The sequence below is a fragment of the Danio rerio genome, chromosome 14 (assembly GCF_049306965.1).
Source record: "Danio rerio strain Tuebingen ecotype United States chromosome 14, GRCz12tu, whole genome shotgun sequence".
NCBI classification, from domain to species: Eukaryota; Metazoa; Chordata; class Actinopteri; order Cypriniformes; family Danionidae; genus Danio; species Danio rerio.
Window position 1 is genome coordinate 53890748 of NC_133189.1, and position 9253 is coordinate 53900000.

General features: G+C 32.8%; 1 protein-coding gene across 6 annotated transcripts in view; it reads right to left on the minus strand.

Annotated features, from left to right (window-relative positions):
* The window catches only part of sfxn1 (sideroflexin 1), a 37295-nt gene extending 31574 nt beyond the window's left edge, over positions 1–5721 (minus strand). For 5 of the 6 annotated variants that reach the window (XR_012389473.1, XR_012389474.1, XR_012389472.1 and 2 more), the window contains exon 1: positions 5635–5701. The gene's annotated coding sequence lies outside the window, so the exon portion shown is untranslated. 6 annotated transcript variants of the gene reach the window in all.
* Positions 5722–9253: the final 3532 nt, after the last annotated feature.

Genomic DNA, 9253 nt, shown 5'->3' on the forward strand with positions numbered 1-9253 from the left:
AATTTACGTTTTGACGACGATTTTATTTTATATTAAATCGAGAATCGCGATTTTTTTAAAAATATATACATTTAATAGATTATAATGGCACCAATGCGCTTTGATTCACTCTCTGTATGAAGCAGGAAGCACACAAGCGCCTCTCGGCGACGCGCTCAGGTTTCTATACACACACCGGCACCGCCCAGCCACGATTCAGGACGCAGTTCATTTTTCAGTCGCACCACAGAGAGCCATCTGATTCGTTTAATGTTAAATATCATGTGAATGTGCGCGTTTGGTGTGTGATAGTTTAAACTGTCACGGGTGCGCCGTGTCATGGCGCTTCTGGTGTGCGACCTGCTTGACTGCCTGTTAAAGCGTGAAGTCATGTAGGATTTTACTTGTTGCATTAGTCTGAGTCACGTCTGTGTGGATTGTCAAGACATATTCCCTCATTAAGTCGATAAACTCGATCTCAACATGTATGAAGTACTTAAAACTCTGCCATGTGAAAAACCGTGCCGATCTTTTGGTTTGAACACGAGCAGAGGTGAGGGACTGTAGCAGTGAAAATGAAAGTACCCGCCCCCATGACGACATTTAGCGGACCTAGTTGAAAACCAGACAGATCAGGCAGCATAATACAGAGAGTGGAGCAAAGCGCATCAAATGATCGATATTTAAAAGAGGGAAATAGAAAAAAAGATTAAATAAATTAATTTATATTAGAAACATCTGGTGCTTGTATTTGCTCCTGCTATACGTCCACAACTTCACACATTGGGTTAAATTAGGCTTTACAGTTTCCATGTTCAGTCCTTTAATTCCACTGTATCTTTTAAAGAATAAGGCAGCAGCTTTACAGCCTCATTCAATCAGAAGACAAAGCAAAGCCGAGCTGACAGCCAATCTTTCCTAGGGTCAGCAAAATTTGCAAAAAATACCCCTGTATTCCTGCAACTGCAATATTTACACACATATTTCTTATTCAAATCTTCAGCAACGCTATTTAACTCGTGAATTTGTTTTACATTTATTTACACCCTGACTGATTTTTGTTTGACATGGCCATTAAAAATACAATGTTCCTTAACCAGATGGTTTTTCAAGTTACTTTTAAAGAGAGTGTTACTTCAGTCATGTTGTTGTAATGTTTTGAGAAGACTAGTAACACAATAAAAAAATTTTTTTTAAAAAAATCGAAAACCTAGATTTTATTTTTTTGCCAAATCGCCCAGCCCTAGGTTATGGTATTTAATAAGCTTAACCTCAGCTATCTGAAATTCAAGTACTTTCAAGAAGCGTGGGAGCCCTGTCTGTCTGAGTAAATGCTCACTTTCATTGCATCAGTTTTTTTTGAAAAAGCCAGGAAGTCATGTGTTTCCCTCAGTGGATAAAACTGTGTGTGTCCCTTTAAAATCTCATCATGGTTGATGTGTTTTACACGAGATCACTTCGGTCTGAGCGAGTCTGATGCTGTGGACTGTGCTGCTGCTCCTTTATAATGTGAATCAGTGATGAAGGATTGTCCAGCTCATTTCTGCTTTTTTTATAAATAGTTTTGTTAAAAAAATAATAATAATTAAGACGCTTTAAAAACCAATACCTCACCATGTGATCTCTGACATTCCAGTGGGATTTAATACATACTCTGGTCTATGAACTTAGTATATATACAGATGTAGTCAGAATTATTAGCCCCCTTGTTTATTTTTCCCCCAATTTCTGTTTAAAGGAGAGAAGATTTCTAAACAGAACACATTTCTAATCATAATAGTTTTAATAACTCATCTCTAATAACTGATTTATTTTATCTTTGTCATGATGACAGTAAATAATATTTGACTTGATATTCTTCAAGACACTTCTATACAGCTTAAAGTGACATTTAAAGGCTTAACTAGGTTAATTAGGTTAACTAGGCAGGTTAGGGTAATTAGGCAAGTTATTGTATAACAGTGGTTTGTTCTGTAGACTATCAAAAAAATATGTAGCTTAAAGGGGCTAATAATATTGACCTTAAAATGGTGTTTAAAAAAAATTTAAAAACTGCTTTTATTCTAGCCAAAATAAAACAAATAAAACTTTCTCCAGAAGAAAAAATATTATCAGACATACTGTAAAAAATTTCACTGCGCTGTTAAACATCAATACTTGCTAATAATTCTGAATTCAACAACTGTGTGTGTGTGTGTGTGTGTGTGTGTGTGTGTGTGTGCGTATAAAATTAAGATTTTTAGATCTTTCCCATGTATTTAAAATGTTCTGTATTTTATTCTTATAAATCATTCAGTTCAATAACAGTTGTGACCATAGATACATTCGTATTGAAATTCATTTGCCGTCAACATGATCAGTTTATCTTTTATGCCAAAAATTATAAGAATATTAAGTAAATATTATGCATGTTTTACGAAGACATTTTCCTACAGTGATATTTCACATTTTAGGCACTTAATTGGCATGACAAATAACTGTACATTCGTATTGCCAAAGCAGTGCAGCGTCGCAAAAAGGGCAGTAGCGCAAACAAATATGAACATAAAATATAATACAGAAATAAAGAAAATAATATAAAGATAGATTAATCAAAATAAAAAGATTTTAAAAAATAGATTATTGGTAATATGTAAATTAGGATAAAGGTGATGACAATACTATTTACAGTAAGTTCGCAAATTAAAGAGTTCCTGTTGTTGTGTGTTGGAGACAATGGAGTGGGTCATTGTGGATTTCTCAGACGGTGCACAAGCTGAGCTGCTAACACACAGCAGCACACACACTCCCCCAGTAAGATGGGCATATATATATATATAATTTATTTTATTTTCAATAATTGACTTATGACTGGTTTTGATTTCCAGGGTCACAATTTAGTTTCTTAATGATGTTATAATTTTACTAATAAAACAATTAATGCAATATGTAAATAATTTCATTGATTCATAACATTTATGTCATCTTTACATAAATTATTTTTCATTCTGCATATCATAAATGTATTTTTTTTTCTCACTTTTTCGATTGGTAACGAGATGATTCTCAGTTCAGCGTGTCAAATGTTGATTCGAAATGATTTGGACTCACTGAACCGAGAATGGTCTCATTACTGAGAATCATCTCATTCGAATCAAATTGAATTATTTCGAAAGATCACTTGACTCACCGAACTGAGAATCATCTCATTACCGAAAATGAGAATCGTCTCCAACCGAGAATAGTCTCATCATTTGAATCAAATATTGATTCAAAATAATTCAGATTTAATTGTTTTGAATGAACAATTGACTCACTGAACTGGGAATCATCTCATTACTAAAAACCATCTCAACATCAACTGAGATTTGTTTATTAGTCTCATAATTTGGATCAAATTTTGATTCATAATGATTCTGATAGAATCATTTTTAATGAACAATTGACTCACCGAACCGAGAATGGTCTCATAACTAAAATACTCTCATTGTTTGAATCAAATGTCTAATTTTAATTATTTGGATTTAATAGTTTTGAATAACCATTTGATTCACTGAACCAAGAATCGTCTCATTACTGAAAATCGTCTAATTGAATCATTTTGAATCAACACGAACCAACTCACTAAACCGAAAATTCTCATTACCGATAATCGTCTCAACATCAACTGAGAATCATCTCATCATTCGAATCAAATGTTGATTCAAAATTATTCTAATTGACTCATTTTGAATCAACATAAACTCACTGAACTGAGAATCGTCTTATTAGCGAAAATAGTCTCACCATCAACTTAGAATCGCCTAATCATTCGAATCAAATGTTGATTCGAATGAACATTTGACTCACTGATCCGAAAATTGTCTCACTACCAAAAATCATCTCAACATAAACCAAGAATTGTCTCATCATTCAAATCAAATGTTAATTCAAAATGATTTGGATTGAAAAATTTTGAATCAACAAGAACCGACTCACTGAACCAAGTATAGTCTCATTACCGAAAATCTTCTCAATGTCAACAAAATCTAATCTAATCGTTCGAATTAAATGTTGATTCGAAATGATTCGGACTGAATAATTTCGAATTAACATTTGACTCACTGAATCAAGAATCATCTCAGTACAGAAACAGTCTCAACATCAACCATGAATCGTTTCATCACTCAAATCAAATGTTGATTTCGAAGTAATTCATATTGATTCATTTCGAATAAGAATCATCTCATTACAGAAAATGGTCCCAACATCAACCAAGAATCATCGCATCATCATTAAATCATTTCGAATAAACATATGACTCAATGAACCAAGAATCATCTCATTACCAACTGATTCATGCATTTACTCAATTGATTAATTCATTGATAAACTGAACTGAGAATCGTTTCATTACCTTAAACAGTCTTAACATCAATCGAGAATCGTCTCATCATTCAAATAAAATGTTGATTCGAAAATATTCTAATTGACTCATTTCGAATCAACATGAACCGACTCACTGAACTGAGAATCGTCTCATTCATGAAAATATTCTCAACATCAACTGAGAATCACCTCATCATTTAAATTAAATGTTGATTCGAAATTATTCAGATTTAATTTTTTTAATTAAACATTTGATTCACTGAACCGAAAATCGTATCCACATAAACCGAATCGTCGTCATCATTGGAATCAAATTAAAAATAATTTAGAATTGAATTGTTTTGACTCACATTTAACTCACTAATCTGAAAATTCGCTCATTACTGAAAATCATCTCAACATCAACCAAGAATCGTCATTGTCATTGGAATCAAATTTGAAATAATTCGGATTCAATCGTTTTGAAAAAAAATGTGACTCACTGAACCGAGAATCATCTCATAATTCGGATTGAATCGTTTCGAATGAATATTTGACTCACTGAACCGAGAATCGTTTCATTACTAATCGATTCATGCAGTGAAAGCGATTCATGAAAGATTCGGTTTAAAAAATGTATTCACGAATGAGACACAGCAAGGAAGACTACACACAAATGATGCTTTGCAAGCTTGAAAACATCAGAGTACCGCGTTGTACACTGCAGTGATAAGATATTAATCGATAATCGGGCCTCTTGATCCGGAATGAACTTTGAACCGGCTCTCCGCGTTTATGACACTTTCCCCAAACACTTGCACAATAGTGAGCTTTCATCAGTCTGAGCCAGTATTCATGCATCTTTTAAAGGTCATATTTAAAAACATCAATTCTCTTTAAACACCAAAACCATACAGGCGAAATAAAATTGTTTATGTTTGTCTGTCGTAATAAAATCAACAGTTATAATTTCATAATTGTACCCCAATGGCACAGAATGGTTCAAAACCAGTCGATACCGGTTAGGTGGCTTCCATTGAGGCATCCAATATGTCATGAACCTAAATATGAATGATATCATTTATAAGTATCATTATAAAAATATATATTAGAGGTATATTCCATATTGTAGATCTGAATAAATATTAATTTTATCAGTAAAAGCATCAGTGCAACTCCAGCTGTGCATCTCTCTATCAACCTCTGGATGCCACATCACAAATCCAGCTTTACATTCTGATGCGGGCAGAGGGGGAAATAAGATAAAAAATAATGTCTTGATGATGACATTTGTGAAGATAGAGGCTAAAGATCAGTGCGGTTACTTACAGTGCAACAGTGCAAATCTCGGCGTCAGGGAATCACAGCAGCGGAGATCAGATCAGACTCGCGCACTGACGCTAATTTGGTATTTACGAATGAGTGTGAAGCTCGCTGCAGCAAACGCCGACCAATCAGAGACGCCGCTCAGATTTCAAAATAAAGGTATTTTAGTTTAACTCGGTTTAACTCATAGACGTTATAATATTCATTCATTTATTTATTTTCCTTCGGCTTAGTCCCTTTATTTATCAGGGGTCACCACAGCGGAATGAACCACCTACTTATTCAGCATGTTTTACACAGCAGATGCCCTTTCTGCTGTAACCCAGTAATGGGAAACATTCACACACACACACACACAATCATACACTACAGCCAATTTACTTTATTCAATTCTCCTATAGCGCATATGTTTGGACTGTGGGGGAAACCCAAGCCAGCACGGGGAGAACATGCAAACTCTACACACAAATGCCAACAATGGCCCAGCCGGTACTAGAACCAGCAACCTACTTGCTGTGTGGCTCAGTGCTAACCACTGAGATATCTTGTCACCCCATGTTATAATAAAATTATTGTAAACTGGACTCAAGTATAGTCTTTACCTCAATTTTTTAATTGTAAATAAGGCAAAAGAAATATTGTTTAAATTAATTCGTAGAGTTTACCCAACAATAATATTTCTACAAAATGTTAAAACTATTATCGAGTTAAAAATGCATTTTTTAATGCTTTAATGAAACATTCATATTTATTCTGGTCTTGCCAATATACTCAACATTCTTTAATTAAATCTGAAGCTTTTATTGCTCATAATATGTGTTTTCCTTATCTTTTAAACATGTGCTTTTGGATTATTATGGTATGGTATTATGGTATTATGGCTCTTTTAAAGATGCTGGTTTTATTATAAACGTATTATTTTCATTTTATTATATTTATTGTAATAAAATACATATAATAATAATAATAATAATAATAATGAATATAAAATTATTATTGTAATGTATGAATATAATTGTTATTGAATGTTATACACTTTTCTCAGACGTTCTCAGCGTTACAAGGCAATAAACAATAAAACACTAAAAAAAAACCAGTGAACCATTACAACAATAAAATAAAGAAAAGAAAAGCAATTCATACAGTTAATATATGCTCCTCTTTTTAGCATAAAATATTTGTATATGATCATTTTCTGTAACAAAAATGCATTTAACTTTTGCTAACTAAATTTAAATTTAAACTAAACAAAATTTAACTAAATTTGAATATATATATATATATACACACACACACACACACACACACACACACACAGTTGAAGTCAGGATTATTAGCCCCCCTTTGAATTTTATTTCTTTTTTTTTATATTTCCCAAATTATGTTAAACAGAGCAAGGAAATTTTCACAGTGTGCCTAATAATATTGTTTCTTCTGGAGAAATTGTTTCTTCTTATTTGCTTTATTTGGGCTAGAATAAAAGCAGTATTTAATTTTTTATACACCATTTTAGGGACAAAATTATCAGCCACTTTAGGCAAAAAAATTTCAGATAGTGTACAGAACAAACCATCATTATACAATGACTTGCCTAATTACCCTAACCTGCCCCTAATTAACCTAGTTAAGCCTTTAAATGTCACTTTCAGCTGTATAGAAGTGTCTTAAAAAATATCAAGTCAAATATTATGTGCTGTCATCATGACAAAGAGAAAATAAATTAGTTAATAGAAATGAATTATTAAACTATTATGTTTGGAAATGTGTTGTATAAATCTGCTCTCTGTTAAACAGAGAACTGGGAAATAAAATAAACAGGGGGGGCTAATAATTCAGGGGGGCTTATAATTCTGACTTCAACTGTATATACAGTTAAAGTCAGAATTATTCGCCCTCCTTTGAATTTTATTTCTTTTATTATTTATTTATTTATTATTAATTATTTATTTCTTTTAATAAATATTTCCCAAATTATGTCTAACAGAGCAAGGAAATTTTCACAGTATGTCTGATAATATTTTTTCTTCTGGAGAAAGTCTTATTTTTTTTATTTAATCTAGAATAAAAGCAGTTTTTAATTCTTTAAACACCCTTTTAAGGTCAAAATTATTAGCCCCTTTAAGCTATATTGTTTTCTATTGTCTACAGAACAAACCATCATTATACAATAACTTGCCTAATTACCCTAATCTGCCTTGTTAACCTAATTAACCTAGTTTAAGCCTTATTAAGCTGTATAGAAGTGCCTTGAAAAATATTTAGTCAAATATAATGTGCTGTCATCATAGCAAACATAAAAGAAATAATAATAATAATTCTGACTTCAACATGATACAGATTTATTTATTTACAGCCCAACGTAATGCTAAGGTGCCATTTTTATAATTAAAATTAAATTAATTAAAATATTCTGTAAAAAAATCTTATCACATTAATTCCTAAATACTGTATTTTTGTATTTTATAATGAAAGTGCGGTGATATGGTGGTTCAGTGGTTAGCACTGTCGCCTCACAGCGGGAAGGTTGCTGGTTCGAGTCTCGGCAGGGCCAGTTGGCATTTCTGTGTGGAGTTTGCATGTTCTCCCCATGTTGGTGTGAGTTTCCTCCGGGTGCTCCGGTTTCCCCCACAGTCCGAACATGCGCTTTAGGTGAATTGAATAAACTAAATTGTTTCCAAGTACTGGGTTACAGCTGGAAGGGCATTCACTGTGTAAAACATATGCTGGATAAGTTGGCAGTTCATTCCGCTGTGGCGACCCCATATTAATAAAGGGACTAAGCAGAAGGAAAATTAATGAATGATAAAAACGAATTAAAGGCTAAAGACCAGCATAAGGCATTTAGTAAAGGCATTAATAAAAAAAGAAAAAGCCAATAACCCAATGTTAGATGCTTGCTTACAACAAGTTGCATAAAAAGAAATAGTCAGTCAACGAAAAGACTTTTATTATAAAATCAAAGGAACGCTAATGTCTTTATAGTACTGAATGTACTTCAGAGATGTTCCCAAATCAACTTTTTTATGACATTACGATTTTTTAAGCAGGATAAACAACATATTAAAAAACAGCTTTACACGTTTGGCTGGAATTTATGTGTACTACAATCGGTCATTTACATACATTAGCGTCTAATTGGTGTATCATACAGTCAGATGGTTATGAAAACTGAATCGCTGCACACAGAGGCGACTAACGGTAATTATATAATCACTCCAAAAGACCTTTTCGAAATGTCAGAAGCTTCTTGTAGCAAAATAACTATTTAGCTAGAGAAACAGTCACCCTTTTAAAGAATAAAGGTTTAATTAGCAAGATATTTAGTTAAGAGGTCTAACAAAATGGCTCCCTCTAGCGGACATTTTAAACAAGCCATTCCTGTTATGCAAATGTTATATTCAATATATTAAAATTACTAGTAATGTAAAAAGCATTTTAAAATGTTATTAATAAGGAATTTAAAAGATTTTCAATAAGAATTTCAGTTTGCCAGCTATTTTAGCTTGTAAATAAGCTAATAGTAATGAGCTATAGGAGAATTTAATAAACTAAATCGTCTGTAGTGTATAAGTGTGTGTGGGTGTTTCCCAGTCCTGGATGGCAGCCGCGTCTAGGGCGGCAG